Here is a 22,125-nt window from a genome sequence, read left to right on the forward strand (position 1 = left end):
CCGCCGCCTCCCTCCGCCCCGCCGCCCCGCAGCGCGGGCAGCCGCGGAGAGCCGAGCGGTGGTCGGCTCAAAGTTTTCTTGTTTCGGGGTTTTTGTGGGTTTGTGTCGGTTTTTTTTTTTTTTTCTTTTTGGTTTTTCTTTTTCCCGACGGCTGCGGGGCTGCGGCTCCGCTCGGCCCTTGGCCGGGGAGGGGGGGTCGGGGGGAGCGGCGCTGCGTTCACAACTTTCCCCATCTCCTGTGGCACTTGTCATTTTAAATCAAGCGCTTTATGGTCAGGGTTGCTTATTCCACTTCAGAAAAAAAAAATCTAAAATAGCAGCACATCAATTCATCTGCACGTCGCACACCCACCCCCCCCCCACCCCCCACCCCCACTAATGAAATCGCTCCTTAAAAGTGAGGCGCTTAAAATTAAAAATACACCCGCGCCTCCTGCCACTTGAGCGCATTGTTTTGGCACCGGCAACGTTTGGGTTTGGGGTTTGGAAGCTCTCCAGCCCGCTCATGGGGACTTGCGGGGTGTCCCGTGTGCTGTGCGTGTGTCGAGTCCCCCCCACCCCTTGGGAATAGCGTTTCCCACCGATGCTGGAGGCAGTTTAGGCGCCCCCCGCGTCCCTGCGCGCAGTTATCCGCGCGTGGGGACTGGACAGGAAAAAATCCCCTCCATAGGGGGGACACGGGGAAAAATCCCCCCACGCAGCTTGTTTAAAAGGTGGCGGGGAGGAGGCGGGTTGCGGGGGGGCGGAAGGGAGCGCAGAGCGTTCCCCTCCGCCCCCGCGCAGCCCACCCTCCCCCCGGCCGGCCGCGCTACACCGTTCCCAGCCTTTTGCGGTTTGCAGCAATATCTTTAAGTAACTTTTGGCGCCCTTCGGGAGACTTTTGGCCGCGGGACGGCTGGCTGCGCCCTCTAGGCAGGGGCCGTGGCCAAGCGCAGCCCCTCCGCAGCCGCGGACACCCCCCCAAAAACCAAGGGGGACACAGAGACAAGAGCGAAAATACCTTCTCCCCACACCCCGCGGTATTTTGCAGCGCTAAACGGCTGGACGCGCAAGTTATTTTCTCCCGACTCAGCGTTTTGCTAAGCACGCTTTTGAAAAAGAAATAATTTTTTTAAAAAGCTTTTAAAAGATTTTTTTCTCCTCCCCCCCCCCCCCCCCCTTTTTGTTGGGGGGTGTTAAATCCGGAGGTTTTCGCGGCTCCGTCCCCGCCAGCGGCCTCGTCCCCGCGGGGCGCCGCCAACTTCGGCGGAAAAGGCAAAAAAAAAAAAAATCCCGAAAAAAAAAGGAAAGAAAGAAAAAAAAAAGGCGCGCCCCTCCCCCCCGGGGGAGTTCAAACGTCGCAGCACCCACCCCCGCCGCTGATTGGGCAACACTCGGAACGTCACACCGCCCCGCCCCGCCGATTGGCCCCCGCCGCGGTCCGTCACATCCCGCGCCCAGCCGCGTTTCTTTGTGCGCGGCCGCGGGCGCTCCAGACGGCGCGTACGTACGGGCGGTCCCGCGGAGGGCGGGGGGGGAGGGAAATCTGTCAAGCTCAGCGGTTTTCTCAAATCCCTGAAAAAAACAAGATTGAAAAAAAAAAAAGAAAAAAGGCAACCCCGGTGCAGACACGCGCGCCCGCGCTCCCTCCGCGCCCAGACCCCGCGCAGCTCCCGCCCAGACAATAGCTGCTGCCCTCTGCAAAAGCATGGAAATCAGGTTAAAAAGCAAAAAAAAATTAGAAGTTTAAGAGGCGCCACGTACCATGGACAGGTATAAAGAGTACGTGAGAAACTTTACGGGGCTCAGACGATTGGCTCCGGTTGTTGACACTTTTTTTTTCCGCGATTTTTTTTTTTTAATAGCTAAAATAAACTTGCAACCGTTGGGAACCCGGAAGAGAATAAACGCCGCAGCCAATTGCCGCCTGCCGTTAGGGGTTTTTTTTCCCCTTGGTTTTTTGGGTTTTGTTGTTGTTGTTTTTTTGGTGACTCCCGGCCGGGGAGGCTTCGCAGTGCGGTCTGGCTGCCGGCGCTTGAAGGCGGGCCGGGGCGGGCTGGCCGGGCGCTGCCGCTGCCGCTCCCCGCTCTGCCGGGCGGGCTCCCGGCGCCTGGGACTTTGCAGAAGTTGCGAGCGATTCGGCAGCCGCCCGCCTCCCTCCTCCCCTCGCCCTCCTCCTCCCCCGCCCCCTCCCCCTCCTCCCCCGGCGCCCCCTCCCCCCCCCCCCCCCCGCTTATTTCCGCAATCGCCGCGATTTGCATAGGAGCCCCGCACCGGTGGGGGCGGCGGGGCTCACGGACATCCCCTACCGCCCGCCCTCCCCGGACGGGCGGCCTCCGCTGCGGGCCTCCAGCCCCTCTCCCCCCCCCGCCAAGCCCCTTCCCAGTCGCGGGGGTCCTCCGCAGGGCTACTCTGCGGGAGGGCGACGGGGGGTGCTGCGGACAGCGAGCGCCCCTTGCAAGGGTAACACCCCCCCCCCCCCCTTTCGTGGGCATCCCCCCCCCGCGTCGGCAACCCTTCCCGGCGCGGGGAACCCCCACGCCTTGCACCAGCAAAGCGCCTTCGCTGCACTGGCAAACTTACCTGGCACTAGCAACCCGCCCCCCGCCTTTGCAAGGGCACCGGCCCTGCTTTGCAGCCCCCCGTGCTTTGCATGCCCCCCCCCTCCCCCGCCCTTTGCACATCCCGCCGCCGGGGTGCGGTGCGGGTGCGGACCCCCCCCGCGTTGGCGGCGGCCGGGCAAGCCCTCGGCGGGGGAGGAACTTTCCTTCCAGCAGCGCGGCCGTGTCTGGCAGCAATGCAGCAGCCGAGAGCCGAGCTGCAAAGTCTCCAACTTACACGGCACCCCTAAAATAGTCCTGATTTCATCCCTGAAAGGATTTCCTGGCTTTGTGTGTCTTAACTAGCCTTGGCCATTTTTGTAGAATAACCCTATTATTCACAGCTCCGAGGGTACAATCTGCTAAAGTCACTTAATAAAAAAAAAAAAAAAACCACCAAAAAAAAACCTTCAAAGGGCGTGAGAAATAAAGGCAAACAAACAATTGTCTGTAGCTCTCAGCTCCCCTTCATCATGGATACCCGCTTCATTAACAGCAGAAGCATTATATTCTTAAAACTGGAAGCCTCAAGACACGTGATAATACTGCAAAACTAATTTGGGAGGGGGGGGAAGGCAAGTTAATTTGAAGGTTAATTACTATTTTTTTACAATAAAGTGAGACTTTAAGTCACACAACTTAACTCGTAACTTAATGAGTGACGTGGGTATCCCTCTGGATTTACTGCTTTTAATCGACTCTAGCAGGTATTTGAAGACACAGGGCTGCAGCCCCAGCGTATTGAGCAGAGAGAGGGAAAAAAAGAAATAAAGAAAAAAACCCTCAGACAGTGATTTTCAGTTTCAAGTTTGGGAGCCTCAGACCTGCGCTGGTGACAGCAGGGCTCCATACGCGGTGCGTTTTAACCTCCTGGCAGCGGCTCTGCTTTCTCGGTTACCTCCTGGTGACCCCTCTGAAGGAGCCCGCTGATTCCCAGCGGTCTGGAGACCACAGGTTGGAAACCACTGGTTTTGCATAAACTTCTGTTATTCGGTGCAGGCTTAGGTTGTGAGGGTTCCTCTTAGCAAATTGTCGAAGGATGATGTGTACTGCATAAATTAAAACATCATGTTCCCTTGCCATGTGAAAGCATTATTAAAAGAAGCATAATAAGGGATTTCCACCATGTTATCAAGCGTACAAAGAAAACTCCGAATGGGAGGGATGGCTGTCATCAGGGTAGAACAAGCTGGGATTTTGGAGAGGCTTGAGAAGCGCTTTGAATAGCCCGTCAGTTGGACAAGGATCAGCACTGACAATAGCTGGTCTATATGCGGTATGGCCTGTTAACATACAGCAGCAATCATTAAAGGCCTGATCCTGACAACGGGGCTCTTCAGGGCCCTGAGCAATGTTAGTGGCTCTGGGAGAGCCACCGTGGCTGCTCGCCTGCCCTGGGGTCAGCTTCACTCCACTGAGAGCCAGAAGCCCCCCGAAATCACCAGGGGCTCAATCCTGACCCCCTTTCCATCAAGACCTTAGAGCCACGCGCTGCTATGACTTACATGTCCAAAACTATTTAGAGACTTAAATGCCATTACGGTTGATGGAAATCAACGCGCAGATGTTTCTTTGTCATCCCACAACCCACTAAGGAATTAACTACAAATCCCAGCAGAAATGTCGTGGAGGAGCCGTAGGTCAGTGCCATGCCTAACCTGGTCCTGCCATCCTTCATGAAATTTATATCGGCCGAAGATACTACAAATGAGAGTACTCTGTAAGACTCTCTCCGGGGGAGAGATTGATTTATTATTCCACACTTCCATAGAGAACCGAGCATAATGGGGTTTTGCTCCTCAGTCTGAAGGCTCCAAACCATAATGCAATATAAATAAGCACCACGGTCGTGCAAACACTGCTTCACCCTTAAATAGGAGGGCAGGTGGACAGAAGCTTCAATCTCCAGGCTCCAAAGTTCAATGGGTAACCTAAATAAGCAGACTAATACATTTGATGAACATTCTCACCTTACACCACTACATATGTGTGAATAATAATGTTTTTGCATGCAGCGTTTTCTGCCACCACCATGACTCCCAATAGGAGAGCAGGGAGGATGAAGAGGCTCCGCAGTCCCCATCTGACAGATGAGGGTGGCTGCACCAGAATTCGGGGTCTGGGCCATAGGTGCATCGCCAAAGCCATGTACATGTGGGGATGGGAATTAAAGTAGTTGTGCTAAGCACAAGTGGGAATAACTGCACTAAAAATTTGTCAGTCCTATCCCTTTCTCTGTGAAATCTCCAACTTCAACTGTGAGGTACTGGAGGCACTGCTGCCTGGCACGGCTGTACGTGGGGCGCTGGCTCCGGAGCTGAGCATATCGCAGAAATGCCTGCACACTTGTAATGCATTTCTACACGGTCTTGAGCCTATTGCGAGATGCACTGGGGAGGAAATAACTTCCCGGCAAAAGTGTGCAGGCTAGGGAAAGGAAGCAAACAGAACAGAGAGGGGTGGGATAAACAGCGTTTTCCATTTTGTTTTGCTGTAGATCGTCTATAGGGGGGCATAATACACGGTAATACTATTTTACCATAAATACTGCGTCACAAGCAGAATTTAGCTGAAGAACAAAAGTATTGCAAAGTGAAAGTTCGCTGTGAAAGTGAACGCAGTTTAATAAGCTAGCTGTGATTTACTGACTGGTTTGAGCAGTGCCCGCTGGCCCGGCCCTGCGGCAGAGCCTGGCTTCACCATGTGCCAGTGTGCACCTAAAAGTCCCTGCCGACCACGTTGATGCCACCGTCCAGCTGGATAAACCCCCCCCATTCACAACCAGGAAAGGACGTGAATACGGACAGTCGCCCTCAGATATATTTTATTTGTACACAGTCCCACAGTGTTATCGCTGCTGGAAGATGATAGACACCTCTCACAGTGGTCCGAAATCATTCTCCAGCGATACCGAATGATTACAGCATACGGTACTGATATTGCTGTCATCCTAAATCCAATGTTTTATCAGGGAGTTTGGCATAAACACTTTGGACCTAAGCTTACATGCCTCGATGAAAGTTTTGCTTGAATAAGCTTAGCGCAAGGGTGGTGTAAACATGGGGTGGCAAAAAATATTTATATGCCCATATACACACACATAACACACTACATATTTTAGTACATTATATATCTATGCATTGTCGTATTTATGCAATATGTTTCTCAAAAGGAAAGTATGTCTTTTGTTGCCGTTTTTCATATGAGACCATTTTACATTCAGGGTTCGCTATTTAGATAGAAGCTGAGATTCAATACATAGTGTGAAGAACAAAGCTTAAGAATTGCTAATTGGACTTTGTAAGAATCAGGTAATATGGACTGAGGTAGGTTACAGAGAAAAGTTGTGTCTAAGAGAAAACAGGAACATAGTGCAAAAATGCCAACATCACCTACACTGCTTACAAGCAGCAGTGGTATTTTAGCCCTAATTAACATGCATTCCCAACTGCCCTTTGCTGCGTGCTTTTTTCTGTGGTCTATAACTTTTAAAATAAGATGTGTATTATTCCCCCAAATAAATAAAATCCAAACAGCAGTCTGTTTAAGTAGTAAATGATTTTTTACATTTCTCATCTATGCTAAGGTTCTGGGAAGAAAAAATAATATCTGAGTGGCCCTTTCAGACAAAAACTCAGGCAACTTTGTACCTAGGTTAGAGACTGGCAAGGAGGGCACGGTAACAGGTGCAGGTTTATTACCGCTTTTCTGGCATTGTGTGTGTCACACATAACTCATCTGTAAATCTCTTCCGCAACTGTTTTTTCAAAACCATTTAAGCCCTGCTGACCCAGAGCACACATGAGGTCTGATCACTTTCCTCATGGATACCGAGGAGTAAAGTTTTCCATCACAAGTTTTACTAACTCTCTTTTCTGCTGTAAAAACACATCCTTTTCAGCCTTAAATTAGGTATTCTGTAAAACGTGGATAGGTTTATAGTCTTGATAGAAAGGACAGGCACTGCCTAATATAGCTATTTTAGAAAACCCACTTTTATCCCATAAGCTTCAAAGTAAATGAAATTTTAGGGAATGAAAAGTAATACTCTTCCACTGTGATTAGTAAATTTTCAATTCTCCACTTTTTCTAATTATATAGACAACTTCATAACGTACAAGGAGTGAGTCACAGAAGTTGTATTTCATGTGCTAAGGTTGGCTGTAAGAACTCGAATCTGCATGAGAGACAATGCTCCTGCCTAAAAGATGTCGTAAAAAATGACAGAGTGAAGCGTACCCAGTCCGATTTGCTTGCTCTGCCTTTCCCATTGCCTACGGCTCCTTCCTAACAGCGAAAGAAATGTGTTAGTCTCAGCACCTGAAATTCTTTTTTTGAAGTCTTTATTACTGTAATTCACTGACCTGCCGCATTGTAAGCCCTGGCAATATAGATCCCTGGGATGGGCACCCTGCGCTGGTACTGGATCTCTCTGTCTGGAGAGGCTGCTTTGTTTTTGCAGAAGAGAAGTTTTCTTTAAAAAAGAAAAAAAAAAAAGAAGTGTAATCCGTGTGGGCTGCCTGTCACAATCACTGCTCTCCTCTCTTAACAGCAGGGAGAAGGTGAGACCATCCTCTGCTCACCCGACTGTTGTGTTAACTTCTATACTGAGCTGGGATAATTTCCATAGGGTAACCCCCGGAACAGCCTGGCGCGACGCACAGGTGGCCCTCACAAAGGGACGCGCTCAGCTACGTTTTTATTTGGATTCCTGGAAAAACACATAAATCAAGACACCGCCCCACGTACGTATGCCCGACCCCTTCGTTAACTTCTTGGATGACAAGGTTATTGCTGAGCCTGTGGAGCAGGTGTACGTACGGTCGTGAAGCTCGCGGGGAGAGACACGCAGACTGTATTATTCCTGGCGCAGAAAATTGCAAAGCCGAGCCCCGAGATCCCCCAGCCCAGCTCCCCCCTCCTCCAGGAGGAAATAAGCATTTCCTTACAGATATTCAATTTTTTTTATCCTCTTCAGATTCAGATTGTCACTAAATATAGAAACTCTTGTAGCTATACAAAACATGCATCGCCCCACAGCTGCTCATTTGCAATTTGTTCTGCACTTAAAAATCTCTTAATGCTACAAATAAACTTTGGGAAAGTTACATCCCAATAAACAATGAGGTGTTTTTTAAAATTACATGTGCTACTGTATTATTAGGTCTCTACCGACACTACAATTATCTTTTGAAGCTGGCAATAATGTATTAGCTGTTCAGTCAGACGCAGAAATAGACTGCTGTATAAGCCCTCTGCCATTTTTATGAATGGAAAAAATTTTAAAACATTGTTTCCAGTTTCTTCTTTGTCCGCTCCCCAGAAGGAGCCCCCTCGCCGAGACTCTTTCCCCAAGTCACTTTAATATTCATATATATTAGCCATACATTGCGATACATGATTAACTGCCCCCCCCCGCCCCCCCCCGCCCCCCCCCGCAACAATACATATACTTATTGGATTAACTACTCAGTCCTCGCTGGTAAGGAAAGCGGTATCCGTGAGCTCTCGCTTTTATGTGCACGTACAGTTGTAGATCTGTGGCATGAGAATTAAAACAAAAAAAAAAAAAACAAAAAACCAAAAAAGGTGAATAATCCCTACGCGGGAGCGCAGTGTCCGCCGCGGCAGCCGTCCGCTCCGCGCACCGTGTGAGCTCGCCCGGGGAGCTCGCAGCCGGGCGGCTTCTGCCCGGCTGTGCCCGGTCTCCGCCCGCTCTCCGAGCAGAGGCTGCCCGGCGAGGGCGGCGGTGGTGGGCGTCGCAGCTCCCCGTCCTCCGTGCCCCCGCCGGCACAGCCTCGGCACCGCATCGCCGCGGGGAATAGAAAATAGGGGGAAAAATGGGTGGGGGAAAAAAAAAGAAAAACCTTTAAAATTCGCTGTTTGATTTTTGTCTGGCTTTTGGTTTTGTTTTGGTTTTGGGTTTTTTTTTGTTTTTTTTTTTTTTTCGGGGGTGTGTGTGTGTGTTTATAAAATAAATAAATAAATCTCGCAACCTGCCATCTCTGCCTTCTGAAACGTTCGCCAAGTCAGTGGTAGCCATTTTCATCTAAGGTACAGGAAAAGGAAAGAAAAATAAAAAATAAAAACCAAACAAAACCCGAGAAAGGAAAAAAATACGCAGGAGAAGCGCAGCCCGCGCGGGTCGGGACGGCCGCTGCTCCCGCCGCGCCGCGCCCGCGCAACCCCCGCCGCTCGCTCCGCGCTCCTCCGCCCCGCGGGCTGCGGATCCCCCCCTCCCCCTTCCCCCCCCCCCCTTTTTTTTTCCTTTTTTTTTTTTTTTTTCTTTTGCCGCAGTCTCCGTCCGGCGCTGGGGCGAGTCACGGCAGCACCGCGCCGGCGACGGGCTGATTTATCGCTGCTCCAGCCCCGGCTCGCAATTATGTCACTCTAAATCACGCACATGGGGAAAGCGGGGAGGTTTTGGCCAGCTCGGAGGCCTCCCCCGCCAAAAAAAAATTAATAAAAAAATGGAATAAAAATATGAATGCGAAAAGAAAAGGCAGGGGGGAGAGAAATCCAGGCGAGAGCCGGCGCCCCCCGACCCCCGCCGCAAAATAAAGTCTCAACAAAAGTAGCGGGGGCGGCGGGCACGGCGGAGCGGGGCGGCGCGGAGGGAGGGAGAGAGGGAGGGATGGAGGGAGGGAAGGAGGGAGGGAGGGAAGGAGGGCGGGAGGGGGGCACCTGGCAGCCGCCGCGCCCCCCCGCGCCCGCCCCCGCCCCCGCCGCTCCCCGCGGCGCCGCCCGGGCCCCGCTCCGCCGGCGTGGAGGGGCGCGGGGGGACCCGCCGAACCCCCCGCCCGGCCCGGTCCTGCCGGCCGGCAGCTGCAGCACCACCGGTGCCTGTCCACGCACAGCTGTGCGTATGTATCCACGTAGGTATGTGCATAACGTGCATAACCACACACATGATACATATATGTATGTGTACATAGTGGGGGGTTACGTGCCCTGGAGCCGGTGGCTTCCTCCCTGGCGGCAGTGGGATGCGGACCCCCGGGCGGCAGCCTCCAGCTCTCCCAGCCCCGCAGCAGAGGTGTTTTGTGCCGGTCGGGTGCAGTCACTGCACGACCCTCCTGTCCCAGGGCTGCTCCTGCTGCCCACAGGCCAAACCGGTACAAGCCAGCGGGTGCCCTGGGCTCGGGGGGTTTGGGCGTCCAGGCGAGGGGCCGCAGTGGGCCTCTCCCACCAGGCCTGTTAGGCCCTGCAGCGGGTGCGCCTGTTATTTCCCATTGCATCCTTTAATGGTACAGGCAAAAACCAAAAATCAGTATCAAAAGTGCTGGTGGCATTGCTATCATTCCGGGGTTGGCACAATCCGTGGGGATTTTGTCCCGGTAGGGTCTCTGCCGGGTCCCCTTGGTTGCACCCAGGGTCAGGGCAGGGTTACAGGGGGAGAACTTTCAGGAACGCCTGGATGGCTTCAGCCCACCAGACGCATTTCCAAGTCATTGAGACTTGCGCTGCTGAGCAAGGGAGGGGGCACTCCTGAGAGCCCTGCGCTGCCTGATGCTGCATGCAGGACAGTCGCACGCCGCCAGCAGATGCTTACATGGCTAATAAAATCTGGGATAAGCCCCCAGCAATTACACAGCACAAAGGACGGGAGGCTGAAACTGTTTTCTGCAGTTGCACCACAGAAACAAACTCTGATTTTTTTCTCCCCAGTCATTAAATTCAAGAAATATCTCCAGATTTTCACTGTCGCTAAGCTCCAAACTTTGGTGCAAGTGACTTCTGCCCTGCTTGGCAAAAGGAACCCGCGGGCAGGCCTCCTGCACGTGCAACGCAGACGAAACACTGAATCTCCATGGAAAATCCCGCCTCTTGCCCACAGTCTGGAAAATCAGTACGTGAAGGAGAAGTGGATAGAGCAGAGGAGGACACCGGACACCTGAGTGGAAGGGGAGGGTGGCTGCGCCCGGCTGCCTCCCCTGTCTGAAGAAGACTGCAGCGAAGCCGTTTTGCCCTCTTTGCTCTTCCCAGAGCCTTTGGGACACCAGGATGGGACGCTCCAGGGGAAGAAGACTGCTCCCACGCGTGTGGGCCAGCGCGGGTGTGCTCAGTGCCCTCCAGCCACGGGACTGCGAAGGAGGCAGCAGGCAGACAGCGCTCCCCTCGCAGGGGAGAGGCCCTTTGCAGTTCCTGCCGGGGCCCCCGTTCTTCAGCCCACCCCTTCGGGTGGTTTTATGGCAGCTTGGAAGCCTCTGCAGCTGCTGGGGCAGTGGGAGGCCAGGTACCCCAGCACACAGGTACCCCTGGTTCACAGGTGCCCCAGCACGCAGGTACTCCTGTACTCAGGTACCCCAGAACGCAGGTATCCCTCTATACCTGCATATGGGTACCTCAGCACACAGGTACCCCAATATACTGCTACACCTGCATGCAGGTACCCCGTTACACAGGCACCCCAGCACTCAGGCACCCCAGTACGCCACTATGTATGCACACCAGTGCTCCAGCGCACCGCTGTACCTGCACACGGGCACCCCAAAACGCATCCCTCAGCACGCAGGTACCCCATCACCCCCCGCCGCCCCTGGCAGTGCCACGTGCCCCGCGCAGCTCCGTGCTGGGCTCACCGGGGATTTTGCCGTGCTCTGGAGCAGGCGAGGTTCGTGCAATTTGCCTTTAATTACAAACGTCACGAGACTGACTCCAAAGGCGATGCCAAAGGCCTTTATAAATTACTAGCTAACTTGATTTAAAAAGTGTGATCGTAGGAAGTAACGAAGGTTGCTTCCCCTTGTTGCGACAAATCTGCTTTCGGCCCACGGACAACGGCAGCAGGGCTGCGGCGTCACTGGATTTCTTAGGAAAAGTTACCAGCGGCCTGCGAGACAGCTGGAATTCATATTAGAATATTTTTAACGTGCTCTTACAAATACTTTGGCATACGCCTATTCCACTCCTTTTAATGATGTTGACTTCATTTCCTTTAATATGGGGGAAAAAATGCTACACCAACAAGCCTTAATTAATTTAATAAGAAGAAACAATAATAAATAATTCCAGTTGCGTTACTGCAGGGTTGCAAAATACAGATCAGAGTGTTTGACTGATAAAACCAAACAACTTTGCAGCTGAGTTTTTTAGACCGCCACATCTATGGGCTCCTCTGCCCCCTCCCCTCCTTTCCTCTCCTCTCCCCTCTGGAGCCTGGCACCGTGCATCAGGCGCTCAGGAGCTCCCAAGCTATTTTTAAAACCAGTCCCATTTACCACCCAGCCCAGCTGCAAACCTGGTGGCAGGGCGTGCAGCGCCTCCGTGCCTCAGCCCGCTGGCGGGTGCAACCATGCAAGTGGGGGTGCCGGGGTGCCCCGGCTGGCTCTCGTATGTGCGTGTTGCATGCGAGCACATGCACATGTATATATGCATATCCATGATGTATACAGGTGCATGTTTGTATGTGTGCGCACACACGCTTGTACACGAATGTGCGTGCTGTGCGTTGTCAGTCCGTGTACGGATGCTGGTGTGCGTGCGTGCAGACAACGCTGCACGCACGGCTGCGCGCATACCCGTGCACGTGCGTGCACGCCTGTCCGCACACGGGTGTGCAAGCCCTGTGCGCACGCACACGTGCGTGCGCCTGCACCCTCCTGCATGCACGCGCGCCCCTGCACGCGCCCGCCCGCCCTCCGCTGCCTGCCCCGCGCGCCGGCACCGCCCGGCAGGGCCCGCGGCGCCCCCTGGAGGCGCCGGGCCGGCCCCCGCCCCGCCCCGCCCCGCCCCGCCCCCCCGCCGCCCCCGCCCCCCCGCCCCGGCAGCGGGGCCGGGCGGCGCAGCGCCCCCTCCCGGCGGGTGAGGAGCGCCGGCCCGCGGCGGCCCCGCCTTGCGCTTGTGCCTGTGGCGGCCGCGGGGGGCGCGGCTGGGCCCAGGTGGCGGCGGCCGGGAGACGAGGCCACCCTTTGCTTCCAAACACCAGCAAAACCGGGGCAGATAATCCGGATTAAAACTTCAAAGCAAAACGTGGCTTTGGGCAGCTTCACTCGCACTTTGCCCGTGGCTTCCCTCAGCCGCCGTGTGTGGATCCTGCCTCGGCAGAGCCAGGCCTTCCCTGTCCCGCCACCTGCGCCTGGGAAGGGGAAGGTCGGCTGTTCCCTGCCCCTTCCCCGCTTCCTGGTCACCTCCGTAATCCCAGGGGGATTTTGGAGGGGAAGGGAGGAGGCAGACACCGTGCTCCCTGGGGAAACCAAGGGCACGTTTCCCACAACCCACTTCCTCCAGGGACACTATCAGCGCCAGCCCTCAGAGGCTGCCCTGAGGGAAAGACCCCCGTCTGCAGTGAGTCTGTGAGGACCCCAGTTAGTGCTGAGGTTCTTCCCTCTCTTTACCTAAAGGAAAGTATGCTTTTTCACGTGACTGAGCAGATCTCCCACAGGAGACAAAAAGTGCTCAGTAAAATGGGAGATAGGCAGGTGGCTCCAGCATTGGGGAACATTAATACACAAGGACAGGTCTCCAGCTGATGTGCATTGATGGACTTGCACTCCCTTCACATGCTAATTTACACCAGCTGTTGGCTTGGCCTGGCCTGCTGATGGTCTTAGAGGTGGATGTACCTCGTCCGGCCTCCCCCTTCCTAACCAGCCTAGTAAAGGCAGCTCCGAGGAGTTTATTTAGCATGACCATTAATGCCAGTAAGGGTTTCAGAGCAAAAAAAGTATTTATCTGTTTGTTTGCTGTTAGTGCTTTCTGGTTTTAGCTATAAAATATTGCAAACTCCTGAATAACCACTGCCTGTTACCTTATGTCTGTCACCTTTTTGTTTTAGCCTGAGGAAAATGATCCTCATGCACTGGGAGTGTTGCTGTGAAGGACATTTCCTGGTATTTCCCTGAATGACATTGATGTACGTGCAAGAGGATGATGTAACACTTCATGTTAGAGGTATAGATGAATGTATATACTGCCGCGTTGGTATAACCACCCATAGAAACGCTAATATTGATGTTAGAGAGCAGGCAAATTCTGTACCTCAGTGTGTGCATGCACAGATTTGAGTGATATTTTCCTTGGGCCTTCTGGGATTGGTTTTCTGAACCTCAGTAGAAATCTCATCTTACACCAAATTTTAGAGATTCTAACCTGACAGAGGACTTCCCAACATGGGTCATATAAATGTTTTGTGGCTGCTTCTGTGGGTGGCTTGCTTGCTGGTGTTCACTAAGTGAAAATACGAGTTTTTACCCACCCAGCCCATTTTTTTTACCCATGTAATAAAATATGACACTAGAGGGCGGCCTGTTAATGTAATTCAGTAATGAAGCTGTAGTGGCTGCACGTGGAGACGCAGCGCTGACCCCCACCGTGGCTGGAAGCAGGCTGGGAACGGCGCCTTCCCCCCCTCTGAGACAACCACCACTGCCCTGAGTCGTGGGGAGTATCCAGAATGTAATACCAGAACCCAAAATAATAAATATTCCTAAGAAACATGATTTGCCAGCAGACCAACGCGATTAGTGATGTCTCTCGAGTAGTCCCGCATTTAGCACTTAGTCCAGCTCAGCGGAGGAGGTGGCAGGACCTACCCCATGCGTTCCCTGATGCCAAACTTGTCCTCCCCCAAACCATTGCACCTGTGTTTACAGCTAAATGACAGTCCTGCAGTTGCAGCCCGGTTTTAGGAGTCTGCACTATAGTTCACTGAATATAGTCCCCACTGATGGCTCACTCTCAGTCTCTGCACAGCCGTCCTGTGACCAAGGAGTTCTCTTACAGTTCCAGAGACTGGTTTCCTTGTGTCAAATGAGGTTAATAGCTGCATGCAATTTAATTAATTAAAGACTGTGAATATTTTTAGAACACCAGCCGCAGCATGCGTCAGAAATACCAGGTATTATCTAAGTATGCGGTGCTGTCATTATTGATATTTACATTTTGTACCGCCTAGAAGATAGGATATCCTTGTGGTAGGTTGCCGACAGTAATACCTTTCTCCCCAGATTTAAAATCTGCGTGTCAAATGTGAGCCAACAGGCAAAAGTGACATCAGACAGACTGAGGTAAGACCAAGGGCACAGGACACAGTACTGTGTGCACTGGCAGAGTTTTTTAGGCTGTGACGCTGTAGGCTGTTGCACATGGACAGGTGGCTTTTAAGGCATCCTTGCAGCTTGCTGTGCAATAGCTTCAAGAGGCTTTGAGTGCTGTGAGACTATGAAAGGTAATTCAGCATGTTCACCATGAAAGGAGAGAATGTTTTAAGCTGAACTTCAGTGAGACTTTCTTGTTGTCTGGAGCAGAAATTGGCCTGAAGTTACAGATGGAAAGAACTTAAATTAGTGGCCGCTTTTCTGAAAACTGATGTTCCTTAGCATTTAGCAATAACATGTCCTCAGTTTTTGCTAAATTGCAAACGAGTAATTAATTTTTCAGCACTTGTGCAGAATACTTTAAAAATGGAAACATGAAAGTCTTCTATTAAAATGAAGTTGATAGTATGCACCTGCCACTAATGTACTGTACACTGTGTCTTCCACTCATTATAGTGATGATTTGGGTTGAGATCAAGAGTCATATAGTGAAAATCACTTCAACACGTGCCTGTTCATATGCATAAACTCCTGTGTACCAGATGGCAAAATATAATGACATCTTAAACAGCTAATTGCATAAACCTTGTAATGCAGATAATTGCTGAACCAAAGTATGAGTTAATAATTTCCCACTGTATTGCTTGGCTTGACACTAATTCTAAAGGAAAGTTGTGACAATTCTAACACACTAAAGTTCACCAAGCGGTAATTAAAACTAGCACTTAAAATCATTCGACTTTCAAACCCTTAATTACAATTCAGTGGAATCACTTTGTAGAAATCTAACATTTATAGATAGTTACATGATAGCTGATATTTCATCATCGTCCCTTTCATGGTGTTCTTCTAAGGCATGCTTCAGGAAGCGTGTGGCTCACTCTGGAAGTCTAAACTTGTAACAATTTCTGTACCAGCGGCCACTGGGAGGCTCTTGGAAAACGGTGGCCAGGACTAGGAGTGAACATACATACTGTTGTAAGATTTTTCACGGTTTACCCTTAAAGCAGCATGGCAAGTAGTTGTTTTCAATCACTTGATGATATATAAGAGTAAATAATCAGCAAGCCACTACAATGAAACATACCAGTTTTCAAAGAGTGGGTTTAAGGATTGAATTGTTTTGGTTGGGTTGATAACACACATACTGACCTCAAAGACAGGCCTCTAATACATCATCAGCTGTTACCATATATTGGAAAAGGTGCCACGGGACTGAAACTATGAAGAATGGAAATATAATTAATGATGGTAAATACAGTTTTAGGAGAAATAAGCCTTATCAGACAGACCCAATTTCTTTCCTTGATGAGGCGCATCAAATAATGTGATGAAGGTAAAGACTGAATGATAAAGGTCAATGAAGAGATGTGATATTCATTTTTTATGGAGATTAGAATTAACACTGTGTGATATTCTGATCAAAAAAACATTAGAAATAGCAACAGAGCATGCACTAATTAGATTAGGAATTGGCTAACAGCCTGTTAAAAAGTAGCTATGAATTAGGAAGCATTCTCAAACAGGAGAGTTTTACCAGGATCAGCATCAGGTCAGATGCTAGTCAATGTTTTCTTCAATGATTGGGATGTAAACGCTATAAATTCACAGCTGATAAATCTGAGGATGACAGGAACATTGGTGGAGTGACAGACAATGATGAGAATGACACTCCAAGTGATCTCAGTTGCTTGATGAGCTGAGCCCATTCAAACACAATTGGTTTTAATACAGACAATATAAGATTATGTGGTTTCTGATGCTTGTGCTTTTAAACAGTCATTGGAAAACTGGAGAGGGTGCAGAAAAGTGCCACAGAGAGGATTTCAGGGCTGAAGAAAGTGCTTAATGGTAAAAGACTTAAAGCACTCGATCTGCCTAGCTTACTGGAAAGAAGACTGAGACGTGACATGAGTGTAATGTGTAAGTATTTAAGTATCTATAAGATCTGTCTGGAAGTATCTGCTGGATACTGATGACATTTTTAATCTTTCAGCGAAAAATTGATATCTGCAAGCTGACGTCAAGCAAACTCAAGTGAGAATTTAGGAGTTTTTTTTTTAAATAGCAAGAGTGGCTGACGGCTATCTTTCAAGGCACAAAGTGGATATGGTCTTTTTCTGATATTTTCAAAGCAAGAGCAGACGACCTGTTGTAACAAAAAACAAGTCAGTGCATCTAATGCAGGGGCAATGTCACATGATGAGTTGTACTATATCAAGGGACTTTCTCTAGCCTTCAATGCTGTGAGTCTATACACACCAGCAGAGACATTTCGTAAGGATTTAGGAGCAGGAACGTACACCTGTGCAAAGAAATAATCAAGTAATAACAAGTCTAACACATTTCATGGGCTCTCTAGACCCAGGCCAGGTGTGCAGATATCACACATTCACATATATCTAATAATGTATTATTTTAAAAGATAGAGATCGAGTTTATGTGCTGATGGACCTGCATGAAACCACCAAAAGGCAGTGCTCTACCAGTAGGTTTGTCACCCCTTGCCTGCCTTCTGGCACAAAATAGCTAATTCCTCAGAGCTCTGTGCCTCTGCTCTCTGGTAAAGGAGAAGCAGTGATCCCACCTCCAGGCATCTTTTACCTGGAACTCTGTTTTATTGACAGTGTGAATAAGACAGTCCTGGACTGGAGTGGGTTGCAGGCAGAATATTAGGCTGAAGCTTCACCCCAAGCCTCTTTTTCTGAAGCAGTCCTGCCTCAACAATTGATTCCCACAGGAAATGCTGACAGTCACTTGTCCTGCTGCTCACACAGCTTCCTGCCTCTGCAGCCATACATGGCCACCACAGCAGTTCCCACACATGTATCCTATGTGTTGTTTGCATCCTACAAGCCTGTTCCTCTCTCACCCCTCCAAAAAGTTCAACAACTGTCAAAACGATGAAAAAACACAAGCTGTTTCAAGACTTTACCACCACACAGTGCCTCCAATTACAGCTCAGTGTAATGCAGAAGGAAGAGAAAGCAGGGGCTCTATCCCATTTACTTCAGCTTTAGCATGTTCTTGGGGGTCTCCCATCTAAGTTCGGACAAAGCACATCTCAGCCTACCCTAATGACATCCTAGCCCCTGATGAAAGCTGGGAGCTAAATGCTATAAAATCAAAGAGCGTAGACTGATTCTGTGCAGGATGTCAGAGTGAAGGCTCAGCACAATCCCTTCTGCTCTTAAATGTATTTATTAGCCCATGAAACGTAACTACCAGGTGTCTGTGTTGTTACTAATTTTACAGATGGATGTAACCAGTTCTGATACGAAATATTTTCATGCTCGGGTCTTCCCTACTGCTCCCTGCAGTCTCTCCAGCCCCCCTTGCTGTGGATCAGCAGCCGCCTTCCTCTGTGGGAGCGTTATAGCATTTTCAGTCTATACTAAGCATCCTCTGTAAAATCTCAGCTCAGGTGACTGAGTCAGGCTCTGCAAAGTAACTCCCTCCAGTAGAGCTCACAATGCTTCATGTGATGCATGAAGAGATGGCACATTTTTGTGTATCCATCTCCTAATTATTTACTTGAGGCAGTCTCTCAACTGTCTGTAGCTAGCTGGGGTTTACAGCCTAGGGTCTGGCCTTCCCTCACACTCTCCACCAACTGCAAGGTAAATGTGCCTCCAGGTGGTCCTGGTGGTTTCCCTGAGAACACTGTTCTCTAGGGCAATTTCAGTACAAACCTCTATGAAATGCATCCATTTTATTCATTGGCCATATATATAAGTGAAGAACGTCACTGATGGTATTTCAGTCTATGTATCTGCACCATAACTACTACAACTTCTCCATATGAGAGACACTGATAACTCAACAGCAAGCCGAATAAAAAAAGACACTGAGCAGCATTATTAATTGATAACTCAAATGCCAAAAGTTTGGGGGACATTGAAATTGTCCCTGATGGCAAAGCCTGGACAGCTAGATAGTCTCAGGGACTTAGGTAGAGATTGATCCTTTGGCTGATGACCTGCCTTTTGGGCTTGCAGTGATGCTGGTAATTAACTCTAAACAGGAAATTGTCCCACTGATCAACTCAGCAGCTTAAAATGAAACACAAGCTAAATAATTTGCTGGGAAGGATGTAATCTGAGGAACTTCTTTATCTTTAAAATAGCTGATAGATCCAGGATGTGGTGGTATGATATGAAGGTGACTTATTTCTCAATCTGTGAAGATAAATTGGTCTTCCTCTTTTCTTTCGATAAAAAGAAGTCTGATGTGGGTATGTTATCTTCCAGACGTGGAAATCTAGAAAACAAGACAAAATATGTTGTCATATCTCTTTACTTCTCTTTGCAACATTGCTTTCTGCTTAGGATTTCTAGATACCTACTCTATCAATGTGGAGGTAGTGTAAAAACAATTTCTGATACTGGATTTTATCAAAACAGTTAAGAAAAAGTACTGAAAACATCACATGCATTTTGAATTTTAAGAATAAATACTGCTTAAATTGAATCTATCTCCACCATTACCTTCCTAACCAGAACTAAGTAACATTCAAATAGTGCCAATGTAATAAATATTCACTAAACAGGAACATAACTCAGAGTTCTCCTACCTGGCTGCAGCTGTCTGGTACTCTTCAGAGGAGGAGCCATCTTCTCATCTTCTCTCCTCTTCAGGAGGAAGAGTCATCCACCACATTTTAGCTTCTCCTAAAACTGCAAGCCTATCTTTGCTATGCATCATATGAGTCCTGATACCCAAAACCATCAGAGACAGACTGAAAGATCTGTTGATAGGTAAAGAAGATACTCTGGAAATAGTGGGCCTCCAAATTCTGTTCTCTGTGGAGCATTTGCCCTCTGCCACTAGCCCAGTAAAATAGCCTTATAAAACACAATATCATCTGGAAGGTGAATCAGCTCCCACAACTGGTAAAAATCACTGGAGATCTATCACGTTTCCAGATGAACACCTGGCAACTGATTTTCTTTACCTTGCCTAATTTGCCTTTGATTTCTAAGACCCTAAGGCACTTTGACATCAGAAAATAGTTCAGTCAATACAAAAAAGAAATGCACCTCTCTTAGCATCATTTCTCAAATAGTTCTTTCACGCTCTGCTATCGCGCCGTGTGTAATTACTTGCAGGTGTCAGCTGGAACATGGTGTCTTTTGTCTTCTCAGATGTTTTGGCCAGCAGGGACCCAACACACTTTGGTTTACCGAGATTAAAGGGTTGGCTGTCGGTTTAAATGACCACTGGAAAAGGACATCTTGTAAGATAAGAGCTTTCATTGTCAGTCATATTGACTGCTTCACCTCAGGATGTTCCAGAGCAGTGCTGCTGATATGGTTTAGACCTAGGTCTGAAGCCAGTAATACATACGTAAACACACAGAACTCTGCAATAACTTGCAATTCAGGTGGTTGAATTCCACTATGGGCACCAGAACAAGGAAAGGAAACCAGGGATCTTGATCACAAGTATACCTGATTTATAGGTGTTATTTGCTTATCACCCACTCTATATCCCACCAGTTTAGGTTCTAATTATGGGCACTTATCACTGCCTTAAACCCTTCCCACAGTGATTGCTGTCTGGTCCATTAATTGATGATTTAATTGTTCGCTAGACCTGTTTATGTTTAACTGTCAGGAAACGTTTTGTTGTTTCAGCTATGCAAGTATAAGTAAGAACAGTACTCCAACTCATGATGGGATTTTGAACTAGGCAGTGGCTTCAGGGAAAAACCTGAAGATTGCCTGCAGAAAGAGAACAAACTCTTTAGAGATTTTTGTTGTCCATCAGACTGGCTGCTGGAGCCTTTTCAGGTAGCAGGAAACCTTTCTCAGGGAGTTTCTGCAAGGCTTTGACATTTATGGGGTGGCTGTTGGTGTTGCATAACCTCAGGAGCATCATTATCATTGACCTATTGCAGAGTTGCCATGATTTCATGTACCATGTTGTCCAGCAGAACAATATTTACCAGTGCTTTTCTTAACTCATGTCTTGTCAGCAAGATCTTTTTGCTGTGTCTCTTGTTTCTATTTAGAATATAGAGTAATAGTAAGACAAAGATGTTCTCAAAATTAGAGAACTCAGACTTGTAAGCCATTTTTGTAAGTTTTGGCCAGGGTTAATTTCTTAAAGCTAATTCTTGTTTACTATTTAGTTCAAAGAATAGGTGCTAATGCTGTTTTTATTTTGTTGTTTCATTTTAAACCTCTGTTATTTGTCAATTTCTTTAAATTATTTGGTTTATTCACTGCATTCTTTAAGGCATCTCCCCCTAGATTATTTTATCTTAGTGACTGAATTGATCTCTGTATAGCTGAACGCTACTTTGTGCAGCTTCCACTGGGGCTATTCACATATCCATATGTGCGTGCAGCTCCCACTAATGCTTGTCAATGGGACTTAACATATGAGCATAGACATGAGAATAGACCCCTTGCTGGGCACTTGACTAGACTTTTTTTTTTTTATGTTGATACAGATCACACAGAGCAGACATTGCTGTTATTAGAAATCGCTGCACTTAACAGTACCGCTGAATGCAACCTCCCTTTCCTTCTCATTCTTTCACATGGGAGCTGCTTGGTGGGTTTTGTGGGCTTAGGGTAAATACTTCATAGACACAAACTGGAATCCAAGGTCATTGGATAAAGTAGCATTATTTTGTGTATTCCATTCTGTTTGCCATGCAACAATATGCATTTAAACCTTTTCACTGAAGAAAGGGCAGATTTTTTTAAAGGACTTGAATGTTTGAGTTCTGTCTGTGGCTCCATCTAGGCAGGATGGTTGGAACTTTAACTTTCAGTACTTACAAAAACAAATGGAAAGATAAAATAATTGAGCATTTAGATTTGATTTCTGTGTACCTGTTTTTAGCATCTTTAGTGGTTCTCATAAGTGCGGGCTCCCCCCTGTGCTGGTATTCATGTGCGTATAAGTTAAGTGATGACAGAACACTTTCCGTCATGAAGTTGAAGTCTTCAATATGTTTTGTAAAACTGATGCATCTTGTACCATCTGTAATCCGGCTCCACTGCAATTCAGGGACATGCAAATGTTGAATCATTATTATTTGCTAACCATATGAAAATAATTACTGATTTCAGTGTAATTTGTAATGAACATTTGTCCACATCTGAAAGGGGAAATGTCCAAGTCAGGATGTGTTCTCAATCTCTTTTCTGCTAGGAGGTTTTCTGTCTTTAAGCCACACTTCAAGATTTGAGAGGTTGGTTTTTTTTTTTGAATGTATAATCCTTGGAGATGTTTGCTGAGCTATAATTCTGGTTGCTCTAGGGACCAATGAACTAAAGTAAACTCAAACATGGGCAGGAAGCACTGTGTTTCAAAACCCAGCCTATCAGGAATAAATTTACTTAGTTTAAATCTTCACTTTCTACCTCACTCCATGCTTTCAGGCTTTCTCTAAAGGTACTAGAAGCATGAACAAGCAGATAACTGTACCATGATACAACAATGTCTGCTTTCCAGAAGATCTGGCCCCGATCCCCCCCAGCTTCATGGGGGGC

At 48.6% G+C, this 22,125-nt stretch overlaps 1 long non-coding RNA gene across 1 annotated transcript; it reads left to right on the forward strand.

Annotated features, from left to right (window-relative positions):
- Positions 1-13,360: 13,360 nt before the first annotated feature.
- Positions 13,361-19,315, forward strand: LOC135314089 (uncharacterized). The gene is made up of 4 exons (XR_010373566.1): positions 13,361-13,472; positions 14,528-14,587; positions 16,397-16,540; positions 16,614-19,315. It is a non-coding gene; the product is annotated as an uncharacterized LOC135314089 (long non-coding RNA).
- The last annotated feature ends 2,810 nt before the right edge of the window (positions 19,316-22,125 follow it).

This window comes from Phalacrocorax carbo, chromosome 6 (genome assembly GCF_963921805.1).
Source record: "Phalacrocorax carbo chromosome 6, bPhaCar2.1, whole genome shotgun sequence".
Taxonomy (NCBI): Eukaryota; Metazoa; Chordata; class Aves; order Suliformes; family Phalacrocoracidae; genus Phalacrocorax; species Phalacrocorax carbo.